The sequence below is a fragment of the Apium graveolens genome, chromosome 8 (assembly GCF_009905375.1).
Source record: "Apium graveolens cultivar Ventura chromosome 8, ASM990537v1, whole genome shotgun sequence".
In the NCBI taxonomy this organism is placed as follows: Eukaryota; Viridiplantae; Streptophyta; class Magnoliopsida; order Apiales; family Apiaceae; genus Apium; species Apium graveolens.
Genome location: NC_133654.1, coordinates 102,661,402 through 102,680,440, shown reverse-complemented (window position 1 = coordinate 102,680,440; position 19,039 = coordinate 102,661,402). Strand labels below are relative to the sequence as shown.

The window sequence follows — 19,039 nt, the reverse complement described above, 5'->3', positions numbered from 1 at the left end:
ACTAGGAGGTTGCTCTACATATACCCCTTCATCCAGCTTTCCATTCAGAAAGGCGCTCTTGACATCCATTTGATAAACTTTAAAGTTTGAAAATGCTGCGAATGCCAGAAATATCCTGATGGCCTCAAGTCTAGCCACTGGAGCATAGGTTTCATCATAATCAATGCCTTCAGCTTGAGAATACCCTTTAGCTACCAGTCTTGCCTTGTTTCTTGTAACCACACCATCTTCATCTAGTTTATTCCTGAATACCCACCTAGTACCAACAGCTTTCTTGTGTACAGGCCTAGGTACCAGTTTCCAGACTTGTTGACTTTCAAACTGATTGAGTTCATCTTGCATAGCAATCACCCAATCTGGATCAGTCAGTGCTTCTTCAATTTTCTTAGGTTCCATCTCAGAAAGAAATCCTGAGAACAGACACTCATTTTGAGTAGCACGTCTAGTTCTGACTCCAACATCTGGATCACCAATAATCAACTCAAAAGGGTGAGCTTTATTCCAGACAGTCTGTCTTGGAAGATTTGATCTTGATGATTCGCCTTGAAATTCATTGTGATGTTGTGTCCTACTAGATGATCCTTCAGCATCTCCCCCTGAGTTGTTGCCATGTTGACTTGAAGATTCTCCGTCAGTAGCAGTGGTATTTCCATTGTTGCCAAAGTTTCCATCACTATTACCTTGAGTATCATCAGGATTAACAGGTTCTTCACCAGCAACAACCTCAGGTTCTTGACCATGTTCTGATTCTGAATCTGACGTATCATCAAACTTCAGTTTCTCAGAAGGATCTTCAGTTTGGATACTAGGGAGTTTAGTGTCATCAAATGTAACATTGACACTTTCAGTTACTTTGTGTTGATCAATGATATACACTCTATATGATCTTCTTCCATATCCAACAAAAATACCCTCATATGCCTTTGCCTCGAACTTACCACGATGATCATCTCCATCCTTGAGCACGAAGCATCTGGCACCAAATACATGAAAGTATTTGATAGAAGGTTTCTGTTCATTCAAAATCTCATAAGGAGTTTTCATGACGTCTTTGTTGATTAGAGTTCGATTCTGAGTATAACATGCAGTATTGACAGCTTCAGCCCAAAAGTACATTGGAAGACCTGATTCACTTAACATCGTTCTCGCAGCTTCAATCAATGTACGATTCTTCCTTTCTACCACTCCATTTTGCTGAGGGGTTCTAGGAGCTGAAAATTGTCTGGTAATCCCTTTGTCTGTACAGAATCCATTGAGAAGTGCATTCTTGAATTCTGTCCCATTATCTGACCTTATTGCTCTAACAGGGACGTTAGAATCTAACTCAATCATCTTGATATGATCAATCATAACTTGTGGTGTTTCATCCTTAGAGTGAAGAAATAAAACCCACGTATACTTGGAATAGTCATCAACTATCACAAGACAGTAACACTTCTTTGACATAGAAAGGATATTAACTGGACCAAATAAATCCATGTGCAATAATTGCAGAACACCAGTTATGGAAGATGTGTCAGTGCCTTTGTGACTTGCTTTCTTTGACTTTCCTTTCTGGCAAGCCTCACATAGTCCTTCTGGAGAGAATTCCAGCTGAGGCAGACCTCTTACCAATTCTCTTTTGACAAGAGAATTCATTGTTTTGAAATTGAGATGAGAAAGTCTCTTGTGCCATAGCCAACTCTCATCTGACAATGCCTTTGCATAGAAACAATTGACTTCAAGATTGCTTCCAGAGTTCATGTCAGCTACGAACAGATTTCCTTTCCGGATTCCCATTAAGGAGGGTTTTTCACTTTTCTTGTGCAGAATCTGACACTTCAGCTTGTCGAATAAAACATTGTAGCCGTTGTCACAGAACTGACTAATGCTAAGCAGATTGTGTTCAAGTCCTTGCACAACATATACATTTTCAATGATAACATTTCCAGCTAGCAAACAACCATATCCCTCCGTTAAACCTTTGTTGTTATCTCCAAAGGTAACCACTGGGCCAGCTTTCTCAACCACATTTGATAGCAGGGCTCTATCTCCGGTCATATGTCTTGACGATCCGCTGTCAAGAATCCACACTACCGGTTGTACCTGTTTAATGCCCTGCAATACAAATGGATTAGACCTTCTTCGGAACCCAAGCTTGGCTGGGTCCGGCATACTTGTAAAATTGGCCTTTATCAGGCAAAACAACATTCTTAATTTCAATATTCTCAACGTTCTCAATGACTGAACATTTGACCTTGTGAACAGCCTTGACAAATTTCTGTTTAGGCTTAGGCACAAATGTCTCCTTTCTAGCTTTAGGAGGACTAGCAGTCTTAGACCTATCATGCTTTCTATTATTCACATGCTGACGAGGAGTAGTCTTATCATTAGAAACATGCTTACCATTAAAATAAGCAAACAACAGATTAAAAGCACAAGACATACAATCAGGAACACCACATGCTTTATGAGAAGGATTAACAATAGGCAACTTATGCATGGTAGACATGGCATTTGTGTTATCCAACTCATGTGTGTCTGAGTTAGTCTCAGTTGCTTTCACAACCTTGACTGGAACTTTTGACACACTTGACTTGGAGACAGCTTTCCCATTAGCATTATCTTCAGCACGGATTTCTTCTTGAATAATAAAAGAGGTCTCATCAAATAGTTCAGCAATTGATTCTTTATAGAGGGGTTCATCAACACCCTTAAGCACATGTGGTACTTCCCTGCCTTTAGCACATACATGAGGAGGGGAGTTTATGCCTAATTTTCCAATAGCAGCATTGTAATCATAACCTATTCCATGTGTTTGATTAACAGCTTGCTTATTGTAAAACTCTTTGGACTTCGAACAAGAATTAAAGTAAGCTTTAACCATAGCCTCAAGACCGGTGATCTTGTCTTTGAGAATAGTTTCGAGTTGTCTATAACAGTCAACTCTATTCTCTAGAAAAGATACTTGTTCTTTTAGTTTATCTTAATTAATGTGCACAAGTCTTAATTCATTGACCTCTTTCTCAAGGTCTTTGATTTGTTGATTTAACAATTCATTATCACGACGAGCACAATCTAAGGAACCTCCTAGATGATAAACTAATTCAGCATCAGTAAATTTTACCTCTTTTCTTGACGATGAGGTGCTTGCATTACTAGCCATGAGAGCAAGATTCCCAACTTCTTGATCTTCACTGTCAGTATCATCCCAGCTTCTTCCCTTTGCCAGGTACGCCCTTTCAGATTTACTCTTCTGATTAGAATCGTAAGAGTTCTTCCTAGCTTGTTTTGGCTTCCTGCATTCTGTGGCAAAGTGTCCCAACTCATTACAGTTGAAGCATCGAATGGTGCTTCGATCAACCATCCCTGTTTTATACCCACCACTGCTGGTGTTAGAGGATGAAGATCCACCTTTCTGGAATCTGTTGTAGTTGGACTTGTACTTGAACTTGGGATTCCTTTTGAATCTGACATTTGAGAATCTCTTGACAATCAGGGCCATTGACTCATCCTCCAATTGCTCCAGTTCTTCCAAGGAATAATAATCATCTCCTGATTGATTTGTAGTAGGAGAATCAAATTCTGCTACTATCACATTATCTTCAACCTTGGAAGACTGTACCATTCTTTCTGACTGTTGAGATTGTTGTTGATATTGTGGTTGTTGTTGTTGTTCATCAGCTACTAGAGCAGTAGACGTGCTGACCACTCTTCCTTTCCCGTAAACTTCCTTCTGCTGAATCTGCTCCAACTCATAAGTCTTTAACACACCATAGAGCCTTTCCAAAGAAATCTCACTCAGATCTCTTGCTTCTCTAATGGCAGTGATTCTATGTTCGAGATGAGTTGGCAGTGTTAAAAGGAACTTTTTGTTGACCTCCCTGATGGAATAGTATTTACCATTAATGTTCAGGTTGTTGATCAATACATTGTACCTCTCAAACACTTCAGTGATTCCTTCTCCTGGATTGGATTTAAAGTATTCATACTCAGAGGTTAGGATTTCTAGTTTGTTCTCCCTAACTTCCTCTGTGCCTTCATTAATAATCTCAATAGTTTCCCAGATATGTTTGGAATCTTTACAATTCATCATATGTCTATTCATCAGGGGATTAAGGGAATCTACTAAGATTAATTGAAGGCTAGCATCCAGGGAAGCTTCTTCTATTTCAGCAGGAGAGAAGTCCTCAGGATCCTTCACATAAGTTCTTGCTTTGGTGATCACCGCATCATTTTCTATTACCTCTGGTTCCATAACCATAGGAATTTTTGGACCCTTCTTCAACACTTGCAAATATTTGGGATTAGCAACCTGTAAAAACAGTAGCATCTTCTTCTTCCACATAACATAATTTTCTTTATCGAAAAGTGGAATTTTAACGGTTCCAACTTTTTGTGTAGTCATTATGAATTTTTTGAGTGAATAAAAAATTCAAGAAGTGAAAGAAACACAAAAGTCTAGGATCTAGATTTGTACGTTAATCAGAAGGCTCTGATACCAATTGTTAGGTCCCAATTTGTTTGTAGAAGGGGGGGTTGAATGCAAACAATACCGTTTAATCGAATAAAATGCGGAATAAAATTGTGAAACAAAATTCAAGTTAAATAAAACTTTTATTAAACTTGAAAGGTGTTACAACTACGGTATCGGTTACAAGGGATTAATCTCAAATCAATTATTACAAATCTAGAATAAATTCGACATGAACTTTTTCTATTTTTGTAATTAAAAGATCAAATGCTAAATGCGATTTGAGATTAAGTTCTAGGGATTTTAATCCGCTAGATTGATACACAAGAACAAGATAAGTATTTCTAGTTGATTGGATTTAACTTTAAAATCTAGAAATTGATCTTGAAGTTGCAGATGAGATGAAATATTTTTCTGCTCCTTTTTCTTTTTGTTCTTGAGTTTGTGTTCTGTTTGATTGATGTGTAAATAATAGACTTCTGCTCCTTTTTATCAAACAGCCGAATGTAAACATGTACTGGCATGACAATCTTCTTTGGCCAGCAAGACTTTCGGTATGACAAAATTTACAACTAGCAAGACAATTAAAATGAGCTAGCAAGACTTTCGGTATGACTATTGATTGTCATACCGATTGTCATATTAGTTCAAATAAATTGTCTTGCTGAATTAATAACAGATTTTAATCTAAACAGAAATTCTAATAAGACAATTAAATGTATTGGCATGACTTTCGGTATGACTATCAATTGTCATACCGATTGTCATACTAGTTCAAATGAATTGTCTTGCTGAATTTAAGCAGATTTTAAACCAATTAAAATCTTGTAAATCCTTAATATTAATTCTAAATTAATTAATCAATTTAATTCAATTAATCAATAAATTAATCTTTGCAGATATAATTTATTTTCTTAATTAAATTATATGACTTAATTAATTAATAGAGAATTAATACTAACCCTGAGCAGCATCCATTCTTCTGACAATCTTCTGAAAGTCACTGAGACTTATGATTCAATTCCGCCACTTCAATGCTGACACTCGATGTACTGTCTGGTTCATGAGTGACTAACTTCGGTGACGTTTCTTCATGTCTTGACTTTGATATTCTGATTGAATCCTTGTAATAAATGATACCCTGACGAGATCTCTGTCACTTGATTAAATCCACGATCTTGATTTATATCACTGAGGCATGATCAAATTCTTGAACTTCTTCCAGTGAATCTTCAAGTCTGCAGATGAACAATGTTTCTTTATTCTTTGACAGATGTTACTTTGTGAGATCTCTCTGATGATAGATCCACTATTTACTTATTACATTCTTATTTGAGTTGAGTTAAATACTCGAATAAACGAGTAGGCTATGACATATGCCTTTCACTTATCAACATGTTAACCTTTCTGGTCTGAATGTCATACATCTTCTTATTGGGCCTTGCAGCCCAAACTGTAATAACTAATTATGTAATCAGGATTTATTTATCCCTATCATTTGCCCCCCAACTTTTGAGAAATCGTATAAGATTTCGCGAAAGTTAAGTTCATTTATTTTCTTACTGGGTATCGTTTTTCCTAAAGTGTGGAGCGACCTACACGTTTACAACGATTTACTTTTATTCCCTTTATTCAGGAATTATCTTAATTTCCAGGAATTTTGCCCTTGACTTCGGGAGTTTTTCTTAATTTTCTGGATTTTTCCCTTAATTTCTGGAATTTATCCTTATTTTTCTGGGATTTTTCAGATTTTCAGCCCTTTTTCAACCAGGATCCTAGTCGAAATTTCGACCTGGATCCAAGTCGAAATATGGGTCAGCTTTGCAATCCTGGTCGAAGGAGTTCGACTAGGATCCACGACCTGGAATTCGAGCAGGATCCTAGTCGAACTTTCGACCTGGATCTAGGTCAAAAACTTACCCTTTTTTCAATTCCTGGTCTTGAACTTTTCGACTAGGATTTCGACCAGGATTCGAGTCGATGTTTCGACCTGAATCCTGTTCAAAAATTCTCTGTTTCTCATGCTTCCTGGTCGAAGGATTTCGACTAGGATTCACGACCTAGTTTTCGACCAGGATCCTAGTCGATTTTCGACCTGGGTTTTAGTCTAGGTTTTAAACCCCATTCTTGAAAAATGCTTGGTTCATTTCGACCTCAATCCTGGTCGAAGCATCGACCTCAATCCAGTCCTGTTATTCCCGTTGTTTTCGTGTGTCTGGTCAAAAAATTTTGGGCAGGTATCACGACCTGGAATTCGACCTGAATCCTGGTCTTTTTTACCCGTTATTTTCGGGCGCCTGCTCGAAAGATTTCGGGCAGGATTCACGACCTGGAGTTCGAATTGAATTCAGGTCTTTTTTACCCGTTATTTTCGGGTGCCTGCTCGAAAGATTTCGGGCAGGAGTCACGACCTGGAGTTCGACCTGAATTCTGGTCTTCCACTAGCTAACTTCATTGGGCCTTACAACTTTTAGGGCTACAATTTAGGTTATTGCATTTTCCAAATCCTAATTGGATTTGGGCCTAGCCTTCTTTATTGGGCCTTATTTTACTGGGCCTCTTTATTAGGCCTTTAATCTTATTGGGCCTCTTTATTGGGCCTTAAATCTTATTGGGCCTCTTTATTGATTTGGAATTCTCTAGAATTCCTTGGAATATTCTGGAATATTCTTTTTTCTGGGTTTTTTTCTCTGGGCCTCTATCCTTAATGGGCTTTCGTCCCTTCAACTTCCCTTTTCCTCTTATGTAAAGGAGTGAGGAGAGGCTACTACTGCTCACTTTCTCATTTCTAAGTTTTTCTTCTTTCTCCTCCTGCTAAGATTCTAAGAGCAATAACAGCAAATCGGAGCTCAAAGCCTTTTTTAGGAGCGCTTCTTCAGGTAAAATCCCTCCCTTTACTTCTTGTGTCTATTTTTCCATTGTGTGCTCTTTTAAGATAACCTGTCTATGTGCCCTTTTTTCAGATGGCTGGCAAGAAAATGACTCGCTTGGCCAAGATGAACGTGGCTAGAAAGTCCAATGAATTTCTTATTCAATGGAGGTACACTTCCTTAATCGACATGATCAACACTCGAGGGGACGAGTACCCGTCTGATGCGCATCTGGACGCGCACGACCATATTAGTGCTTTGCGGGATCCCAAGGAGCTGGAAAAGTTGAGTAGCTGCTTCAAAATCAAGGAACCTTTCAAGCTAGTTCTTGCAGGTCCGGCCGATAGGGCCTGCCAGTGGAAGAAGGACGCATTATGCGTCTATAGGGATACTCTAAGGGCAGGTATCAGACTCCCTTTTCATCCGTTCATTCCTCTTTTACTGGCTGATATGGGCATCAGCCCTTGCCAACTCCCCCCTAATTCTTGGAGGCTTATTCTGTGCTATCTGTCATAATGTGCCAAGCACAATGTCCCCACTTCCGTTGCCGTTTTCAGAAAGATTTTCCAGTTCAAAAATAGCCCTAATAAAAGTCCGGGTTGGGTTTCTCTAAACCAGCGCCCTACTATTCCCCACATTGTGAACGGGAAGTCAATCCCTGACAACAACTTGGGGTGGAAGAAAGATTTTTTGTTAGTCGTTTGGGAGGGTGGAGATTGGGGCACCCTATTTCGATCGTCCTTTGGGCTTGCCGTCGATGGGAGCCCAAATGATATAACTTTGTCTGAGGAGGAGGCTAGAGCTTTCAACCTCCTTATGTAAGATAATGGGACTTCCCATTCTTTGGACCTTATCCGGGAGACCGTTCTGGTAGAACGCGGCCTCTCTCCCGTCCCTAAGAAAAGTAAGTTTCCTTCCTTATATCTCTTTTTTATTTCCTTCATTTTCTATTCCGCTGATTCTTCAACTTACTTATCTCACTTGTTGCAGTGGCTGAGAAGATTGAGGAGGCTACCAAGCCTAAAGACCTGGAGACAACCAGGATGAAGCGGGCTGGAAAGGTCTTTAAAGACCCGCGCCTTGGTGATCGCTTCCCTGAGTTCCTCCTCCAAGCAATGGAACGAGGCGAGGAAGGCCCCAGCCAAGTTTTGCGCACCAAGCAGAGGCCAGGGGCCTATTTTTAACCTGCTTGGGGGATCCGGGGCAAGGATTCAATCGTTGGCAGCACGGCGCTTGCCAAGGAATGGTCTAAGCATTCCATCTCCCCGGTGGACTATCAAGACTTTGTCCTTCAACAGGACTTAGAGGGGAACGAGCTTTTCGGAGCCCAGGCTTTAGCCACGGTACGTCCTTTTCCTATGCCCTTCATACTTACCTTTTTACGTTTCTTTTCTCATACTTTTGCTGCTTCTCTTGTAGGCTAACGCCCACTTCCAAGGGGCGATTCACCAAGCCAAGGCTTGGAAGGTTGGCCTGGAGGATGCTAACAAGAAGTTGGAGGCCAACCAGAGAATAGAGGCCCTTGAAGCTCAACTTGCCTCTTCCACTTCTGACCTGGAAACGGCCCGGGCTGAAAGTATTATCCTGAAGGCTCAGAAGGATAAAGCCTTTGACGGCTGGATGGACACTCAGGAGTTCAAGGACTTGATGGTGGAGCATGATGCCCTTCTAACCTAGTTAGCTATAAAGAAAGCTGGGATGCTGCTGTGGAGGCCATCCAAGATGAATTTCCAGAAGTCATCGAGCAGTCCTCCTTTCCTTGCCCTGTGCGAGTTCCAGAGCTTGGGGGCGTTACTGACAAGCTCCCTGATCTGATCAAAGACGGCCCTTCAGGGAGCCAAGGCCACAAGAGGAAAGAACTCGAGTCCAGCTCTGGGGAGGAGGAGACTTCTCCCGAAGAAGATTCTGAGCCTGCTGTGAAGAAGGTCAGGGTGGAAGAGCCTCCAAGGGCTACGCCTCAGAATCTAGTGTCTCCCGCATCATCCAAAACATCCGAAGGCAGTTCTGATGGAACCTCTACGGGGACTTCTAAGGGGACGACTGAGACGTCCGAAGAGACTTCGGATAGTGGTTCCGAAGAATCCCAGCCTTCCGAGGCCTAAGTTTTTTTTATGTATATCTTCTTTTTAGACAATATGTGAACTTTGTTAATTACAGAACTTGTTACCTTTCGGGGTTATTTCATATGCTGCTTTCCTTACTTGCCTCTTTCTACTTTATCTTTCCAATACTTAATATGCATTTGAACTTTAAACATCCTTAGGTTGTAATAAAATGAAGCTTTTTTCTGGTATTCCACTATCTTTGCATGTGCCTCATCTCGCACTTCATCGATTAGATCCAGGGCTAACCTCTGCCCTTCTTCATTTTCTTCTGCATTGAAAGCCTGAATCCTTGGAGAGGAATGTGATATCTCCACGGGAACTATTGCTTCTGCCCCATATGCCAACATGAAGGGAGTTGCTCCTGTCGTAACTCTACAGGTAGTCTTATAGGCCCATAATATGGGAAGTATCTCATCCACCCAATTATTTCTTGACTTCTCGATCCTCTTTTTTGGTCCATCCAGGATTATTCGATTTGCTACTTCCGCTTGCCCATTGGCTTGTGGGTGAGCCACAGAGGTGAACCGTAACTCAAATTCATTTTCTTCACAATACTTCTTAAATTCCTTGTTGTTGAATTGTGTTCCATTGTCAGTGACGAGGATACGGGGAATTCCATATCGGCACATAATGTTTTCCCATAGGAATTGTGCAACCTGCTTAGTTGTGATATTGTCCAAGGGTTTGGCTTCAATCCATTTTGTGAAATAATCAATGGCTACAATCAGAAACTTCCTTTATGCCGTGGCCATAGGGAAAGGCCCTAGAATATCCATCCCCCACATAGCAAAGGGAATGGGCGAGTTGATAGAGGTCAGCATCTCGGGGGGTTATCTAACAACTGGTGCATGCTTCTGACAGCGATCACACTTCTTCACATATTCTTTGGCATCAGCCATCATTTCTGGCCAATAGAAGCCTAAACGGGTTATCTTATGAGCCAAGGCTCTGCCCCCCAAGTGTTGTCCACAAATACCTTTATGCACTTCTTCAAGAGCCAAGCGTGCCTCATCGAGCCTGAGACACCTCAAGTAGGGAACCACGAAAGATCTTTTGTACAAAATCCCATCTATCAAAGAGTACCTTAGTGTCCAAACAGCTAACTTCCATGCTTCGGTTGCATCGCTTGGCAACCAACCGGTTTGAATGTGAGCCTTAATAGGATCAATCCATAACGTCCCCAGGCCTATAGGAGCCACAAGCTTAACATCTATGCTTCTTGTCTTCAAAACACGGAAGTACACACTTCCTGAACTTTCTTCTATCTTTGATGAAGCAAACTTTGATAACGCATCTGCCTTAGCATTTTCTTCCCTTGGAATGTGCTCAACATGGCATTCATTAAATTGGGTCATCACAGCCCTTACTAGGCGGACATACTTAGCCATTGTATCATCCCTTGCCTTAAATTCTCCCTTTACCTGGGATATGATCAGCTTTGAGTCCCCACGGACCTTTAAGTTTTTGACTCTAAGTGTTTCAACTAGGCCAAGGCCAGCTATCAGGGCTTCATATTCTACCTCATTATTTGTGGTTGGGAAGTCTAGCTTCATAGCATACTCAATTAAGAACCCATCAGGGCTTTGCAAAACCAATCCTGCTCCACTGGAGTTTATTTTTGATGCTCCATCAAAATAGAGAACCCAATATTCTTTCTCCTTGTCATCCTTCTCTTTGTCCCCATTATCGACTCCCTTGTCTTGTGGTGTGGTATCTCCCTGCCCCCCGACTTCTTGGTTGGGTATGGTACACTCCACCATGAAGTCAGCTAGCGTCTGGGCTTTTATTGCCGTTCACGGCTTATACTTGAGATCGAACTCTCCCAGCTCTATTGCCCACTTAATCAATCTCCCACTTGCCTTGGGACTGTGAATGATATTTCTAAGTGGCTGATTTGTTAGTACCTCAATCTGATGAGCCTGAAAGTAAGGACGCAGCTTTCTCGAAGCCATTACCAATGCTAGAGCAAATTTATCAATAGTTGAATAATTCAATTCAGCACCATGCAGAATTTTGCTGACATAGTATACGGGTTTCTGGACTTTCAGTTCCTCCTTAACCAACACTGTGCTTAAGGCACTCTCTGAAACAGCCAAGTACAAGAATAAAACTTTACTCAAAACTGGCTTGGCCAATAACGGGGCATGCGCCATATATTGCTTCAATTCTTCGAAAGCCTTCTGGTTCTCTTCACTCCATACAAAGTCCTTAATATTTTTTAATGACTTAAAGAATGATAGGCACTTGTCTCCTGACTTGGAGATGAATCATCCTAGCGCAACAACCCTTCCTGTGAGCTTCTGAACATCCTTAACAGTTTTTGGTGGTTCCATGTCCAGGATTACCTTTATTTTATCGGGGTTAGCCTCAATTCCTCTCTTTGAGACCATCAATCCCAAGAATTTTCCAGATCCCACTCCGAAAGCACACTTCGTAGGATTCAACATCATCTTGTGGTACCTCAGGACCTCAAAAGCTTCCCTCAAATGGGTTATATGATCAGTCTTTACTAGACTCTTGACTAACATGTCATCAACATAGACTTCCATAGTCTTACCAATAAGATCCTTAAAAATTTTATTTACCAACCTTTGATAGGTGGCTCCTGCATTCTTAAGACCAAACGCCATAACAAGATAACAATAAACACTAAAGTCAGTGATAAATGATACCTTTGGAATGTCATCCTTGTGCATCTTAATCTGATTATATCCGCTAAATCCATCCATGAAACTCAGAATCTCATGCCCAGCAGTGGCATCAATCAAAGTATCAATCCTTGGCAATGGAAAACAGTCTTTAGGGCATGCATCATTCAGGTCAGTGAAGTCTATACACATCCTCCACTTCCCATTAGCCTTCTTCACCATTACAAGGTTTGCTAACCATTCTGGAAATTGAATCTCCTCAATGAAACCAGCCTCTAAGAGCTTTTCTACTTCCTGTTTTATAGCCTCTTGTCTTTCGGGGGCAAAATTTCTTTTCTTTTGTTTCACTGTCTTCCTGCTTGGATCCACGTTTAACTTATGAGTAATCAGCTCCGGGTCTATGCCTGGCATATCAGCCGCTGACCATGCAAACACATCACTATTTTCTTGCAAAAATTTCACCAACTTCCCTCTAAGGGGCTCCTCTAATGTAGCTCCAATGAAAGTCATCCTCTCAGGATTCTCGGGGTCTAAAGGAATCGAAACCAAGTCTTCTGCTGGCTTTCCTCTCTTCTCATCATTTTCTCGGACATCCATATCTTCAATAGGAAGAACCTGCCCCCCGACTCCATCTGCCCTCAAAGAGGCCACATAACAGCTTCTTGCCATTTTTTGATCTCCTCTTTCTTCTCCAATCCCATCTCGAGTCGGAAATTTCATAACCGAATGATAAGAGGAAGGGACTGCCTTAAAGGCATGTATCCCTGTTGTTCCCATGATAGCGTTGTAGGTCGAACTAGCCTTCACCACCACAAAGTCCAACATCTGAGATGCTTGTCTTGGTTCCTGTCATATGGTTGTGGGTAACTTGATTATTCCTTCCACGGGGCATTCCACTCCTACGAATCCATATATCGGTATGTCGGTTGGGGTCAATTGGGAGTCATTATACCCCATCCTTAAAAAGGTATCATGGAGCAAAATGTCCACTGAAGCTCCATTATCCATAAGGACCCTTCTCACCGGGATGTTCCCTATTATCGGGGTTATGACCAACGGGTCGTTATGGGGAAACTTTACACCCTCCAGATCAGAATCATCAAAAGACATTGTTACTCCTGTCCTAGCCCTCTTCAGGGCTTCCCCAACAATATGCATGACTTCTCGAGCATACGCTTTCCTGGAGTTCTTGGATAACCCTGTAGCAGTTGGTCCTCAAAAAATTGTATTGATCACAAGCCCATGTGGACGTTGTCCTCTGAAAATTGAATTTATCACTGGTCCCCTAGGTTGGGGATTTCGCCCCTGATCTTCTTGATCTCTCCTTCGGTCATCGAAGTTCCTTCTCACGTTGTTGTTTCTATCCTCTCCTTCTCCAGTATACTTGTTCAATCTTTCTTTTCGAATCAGAAACTCAATTTCGTCTTTCAATTGCCTACACTCATCGGTGTCATGGCCAACATCTTTGTGAAATCTGCAATACTTGCTCTTATCTAGCTTGGCGGGATCAGCCTTCAAGGGCTTAGGCCAACGAATATCTCTATCTTTCTCGATCTCCATCAAAATCTGGCTTCTAGGAGCATTCAGCTTAGCGTATTCAGTGAATTTTTGCCCAGGTCCTCCCTTCTTGGGGGTTGAATCAGAATTTTGTTCGGTTCTAGGATACTTGTCCTTAGCAATATACTCAAAATCAGTTTTCCGCTTCTTGCCTCCAGTGGGCTCATTACTTACTACGGTCTTCCTCATGCTCTCTTCAACCTTGATATACTTCCATGCCCTCTCCTGGAGCTGCAACATGTTTTCAGGGGGACGTTTGGCCAAGGACATCTTGAAAAACTCATCCCTAGTTCCTTGTTGCAGTGCTATCATGGCTACCTTATCATCAAGATCTGGGACTTTTAAAGCCTCCTTTGTGAAAAGATTCAGGTAATCTCTCAAGGATTCCTTTGCTCCCTGCACAATACTCATAAGAGATGCGGAACTTTTCTCATGGACTCTCCCACTGATGAACTGCTTAATAAAAGCCTGACTTAACTCTCTGAACGAACCAATGGAGTTTGGGGGCAAGCGACTATACCACCTTTGAGCCATACCCGACAGGGTTTGAGGGAAAGCCCGACACTTAATAGCGTCATTCACGGGTTGCAGCAGCAGTGCATTAGAGAATCTCCCGTGCCATCATAGGCTTTGATAGTTGGCATCTTAAACTTCCTTGAGATATGGGCATTCATTATCTCTTCAGTGAAGGGCGGAGTAGGATCATCAGGATCTCTAAGGGGAAGGAGATTGCTTGGATCAGTTCTTGGGACAACAGCTTCTCCATATCGGACCATCCAGGTCTATGACAGGAGGAGGAATTCTCCCCCTAGGAGGTATCTGGGGTCTGGTGGCCTGGTGAGCTTCCAAGTCGCGCCTCAGCCTTTGCATCTCAGCCTCATGAGCCCTGATCCTTTCCTGCACTTATTGGGGATTCGCCCCTTGGGTGCTTTGAGGGCGTTGTCTTCCATCGGCCATCGGCTCTTTGCCAGGAGGCCTCCTTCTTGGGGCCACTTCATCATCCGAAGATTCAGAGTCTCTCTCAGTGTAAGGACCAGAAAATTCCCGATCCTCGGGGATAGGAGCCAAACCTCGTATATAGGGGGGCGATTGCCCTCGTGCTTCACTTCGCCCAGCATGTCCACTTCCTCCGACCTCGGGGTAAAGGGGCATCCCAAGGGGGATTAGTAGTAACAACAGTCGAATATTCATACCTGACAGGTCTAGAATTCACAGGTACATGTACTTGTTGAACTTGAGGATTCGTACCTTGAATAGTCGGGGGAGTCGTCCCTTGTGGCTGAGGTTGAGTTGCCCCTATCTGGGCTTCCGCTTGAGTAGATACATAAGTTGAGTGGGGAGGAATCTCCACAGTTGACGAAATCACCTGGGTTGTCCCTGATGGTGTTCCTTCCTCCAGAGCTCTAATTGTTCTCTGTGTTTTCGCCATGGTTGTTGTTGTTGATTCCCACAGACGGCGCCAAATGTTATGGATTAAAAACTAATATATATAATTGTTGTATTTAATACTAAGGAACGTGAGCTTCAAGGCTCGATTTTGACTGCTCTTGTGTTTCGTGACTCAATCTGCCTTAACAAGATGCCTACGTACCTTGCTGATTGCCAAGGATCAAGTCAAAAAACGTAGTTCTGATCTGTGGGGTGAGGCCCCTTATATAGATGTTGGGACTCCTTGAATTGGACTTGGTATAGGAGACTTGGTGGGCAAGTCTCATAATTAGAATGGACTTTGGAGTCCTAGATAGTAGAAAACTGATTCCTTATCCTTTTAGGTCCCCTTGAGGCCAATCGACAAGGATTTATATCCCCACTAGGACTTATCTTAATAGCTATTTTTCTTCCTTATTTATTAATTATGAAATTAATAAATAATCAGGGTTTTTGGGCCTTCTTTGTCCCATCAGGCCTAATCTGGTCCATCAGGCCTTATCAACATGTTAACCTTTCTGGTCTGAATGTCATACATCTTATTGGGCCTTGCAGCCCAAACTGTAATAACTAATTATGTAATCGGGATTTATTTATCTCTATCAATTATTGAGTTTGAATGTTCTTCGTGTTCTTGAATAATTTCACCGGAAAAATTCATACTTTTGGCCGGATTTTTGATCCGTTAAATCTGGGCATGTTTGGATTATGTAGAGAGATAGATCGTCTCACCAGGAATCGAACCATGCCAAAAATTTGTCTGTTGGATGTTGTTTGAGGGTCGTCAGAAAATCCGACACCGCCGGCGACGGTTTCTTTGACCGTCATTAACGGCCGTTTGGCTGTGATTTTGATAAAAGTAAGACTGATATTGTGTTTCTGGAGAGCAAGGGATTATTTCCTCTAAGTTTGATCGAATTCTGGGTCGTTATTGAGTCACCGGAAAAGCTCCAGTCGCCGTTAATGGCGACTGGCCGGCCGGCGAACGGTGAACTGGGGGAGACGATGGTCAAATTACCATTTGATCCCCCATAGTTTGCCAAAGTTACAATTCTCGTACTGCTATTTCAAAACTTTACAAAAACCAGATTTCTGTTTTATAAATTTATAAAAAATTAGATTTCTTTTTATATTATTTTCAGAAAACTGTTTTTTTATTATTTAAAATTTCCAAAAATCATTATTTATTATTTTGAAAATTATTTTAAATTGAAATTAAATCTAAATTATTTAATTAATTAATTTTAATTTTTAATTAATTTTTTAATTAGTCAATTAATTTAAATATTAATTGATTAATTAATTTAATTAGTTATTAATTAATTTTAATTGATTATTTAATTAGATTTAATTATTTAAAATTGATTTAAAAACTCCGAAAAATAGTTTCGAGCTTTAAAATTTTATTTTAAATTATTTTCAAGGCTCGATAATTATTACAAAATTACTTTAAAGTCAAATTTTGGTGTTCGAACCCTATTATTTAATTATAAAATGATTCGGAGTCCAATTTTAACTCCGAAAAATGTTCAAAAATTCGTATTAGATACCTGAAAAATCATTTTGACCCCGAATCTTGTTTGAAAAATTATTTGGATTGAATATCTTACGTGCTATGTATTCTATGTGACCTGATTGTTGTATAAAATGATTATTTGTGCATTGTGTGACTGTTTCTGCTGTAACTTTTAATCCGTACGTCGGATTTGGGTGAACCGAAGGGTAGAAGCTTGTATCGAATAGAATGAGTTGAGAAATAGTATTAATGAGTATATGTGATGTCTAACAGAGGAAGCGAGACGTAAAAAAAAGAAAGCAAGTGGTTAGTAAGTGGGAACCGATTGACAAGTGTTAGTGAAGTGAAAGCGAATTGATAAGACAAGTGATTGATGAATAGAATCAAGGCATAGAAAAAGAAGGAAAGTGATTGATGAGTAGAACTGTTAGATGAGTACAAGTAAAGTTGGAAATTATCTATGATAAGGAAAGTCCTTCTGAACCTTTCTTCGAGATATATTGTGAATATTTATGAACTTTCTCATAACATGTTTTTATTACTCAAAATAAATCTTGTTTTATATTACAAGCACTTTAAACTATTTAACCTTGAACCCTGATTCTTGTTGATCTTGAGCCATAAGCCTTATTATTCAGAAACCATTAATTGTTGAATTCTCAAATACAATACAGACATATAAGATACTATTCCACAAATACATACACCCCATAAACCAAGTATTTTAACAGAATTTCTTGAGCATGCAAAAACTTATACACCCTGGAATACCCTATCACATCAAAGGTCAATACCCTGTATTATCATTGAACCATTGCTCTTCTGATACTTGATTTTTCATCAGGCTTAAAGCCTTTCTTCATATATACACCTGGATGTACCCTGATGATACCAGTAAAATGTTTTATGTTCTGAGATAAATGCTTTATCAATGTTGATTATGATTCTGTTTTATTGAATTGCAATGGTTATCCTATTGAATTGTTTTAGAATTGGATGGTTTTATAAATGTGGACCAGATTCGTGGTCAGACCAGATTCGTGGTCAGACCAAATTCGTGGTCATATTAGGCCAATACGTGCCTTGGATCCAGTATATAGAGCAAAGCCGGGAGCCTTGCTCGGGGTTAGTGTGTGACTGATCAGCAGCCTAACCTTGGTTTTTAAAAATGAAAAGAATATCCAATTCTATTCATTGTTTATCTAGAAACTTGATTCTTATGAATCATTTCAACTGATCATCGTTGAACCTCAATTATTGCTATTATGACTTGCTGAGCTAGTTAGCTCACTCTTGCAAATATGTTATGTTATTTTACAGTTGAAAAGGAAATTGTTGGTAACGAGGATTCTAAGTCCAGTGTGCGAGATAGGATTCCAAGATAAGATGGAACGAGTTAGCAGGAGCTTTATAATGTAGATGAGTTATGTAAGATTGTAAGGATGATATCTTTATCAGTTGTAAGTGGAACTAGTGGGGATTTGGTACGATGTAATAAAAGTTAAGGTTTTGGCTTATTTTCATAATTTAACCTGTTGCGATCCATAGTTATGGTAAAAGGGTCTTTGCATATATTACTTTCATAAGCAGGTATTTATATATTGAGTATATGTGTGTGTTATGAACCCCAAACTTCTGACTCGGGTTTGGAGGGTGTCACACAATAGCTTCATTATAGCTTTTGGCCCATAAGGCTCCACTAGATACTGCATCAAGCATAGGTCTACATTGTGCACCTAAACCATTATAGAGGTAGTTTATAATCATCAAATCAGGCATGCCATGGTGTGAGCACTTCCTTAGCATCTCCCTATATTGATCCCAAGCCTCACACAGAGATTCTCTAGTTTGATGTGCAAACTAAGTAAGAGCATTTCTAATTGCAGCAGTCTTTGCCATAGGAAAAAATTTAGTGAGAAACTTTTGAGCAAGATCCTCCCATTTGGTGATAGACCCTGGTGGTAGAGAATGTAACCAACACTTTGCTTTATCCCTCAAAGAGATTGGGAAAAGTCTCAGCTTAATAGCATCTTCAGTCACCCCATTGAACTTGAAAATGTCGCAGATCTCGATGAAATCCCTGATGTGCATGTTGGGGTCTTCTGTAGGAGAACCCCCAAACTGAACTGAGTTCTATATCATCTGAATCGTGCTCGACTTGATCTCAAAAGTGTTAGCCGAGATGGCTGGTCTGATGATGCTTGACTGAATATCATTGATCTTAGGCTGAGAATAGTCCATTAAAGCCTTAGAATTTTCTGCTTGATCTCCCATCACTACTAAAGCTAGTTCCTTGACTTTCTCTTCTCTTCTACTTTCTCTTCGTCCTCAAAAACTTCCCTTCGAATCACTACAGCTTCCTCCTCGGCTTGATCCAGAGTTCTCTTACGAGCCCGCGAATGCGTATGCATACACGCTTGCTAGAGTACCTGAAACATAACAAAGAAAAGAGTAGGTAAGTA

The 19,039-nt window shown here is 40.5% G+C and overlaps 1 non-coding gene across 1 annotated transcript; it reads left to right on the top strand.

Annotated features, from left to right (window-relative positions):
- Positions 1-18,354: 18,354 nt before the first annotated feature.
- On the top strand, positions 18,355-18,461 carry LOC141681387 (small nucleolar RNA R71). Its single transcript, XR_012558825.1, has one exon. It is a non-coding gene; the product is annotated as a small nucleolar RNA R71 (small nucleolar RNA).
- The last annotated feature ends 578 nt before the right edge of the window (positions 18,462-19,039 follow it).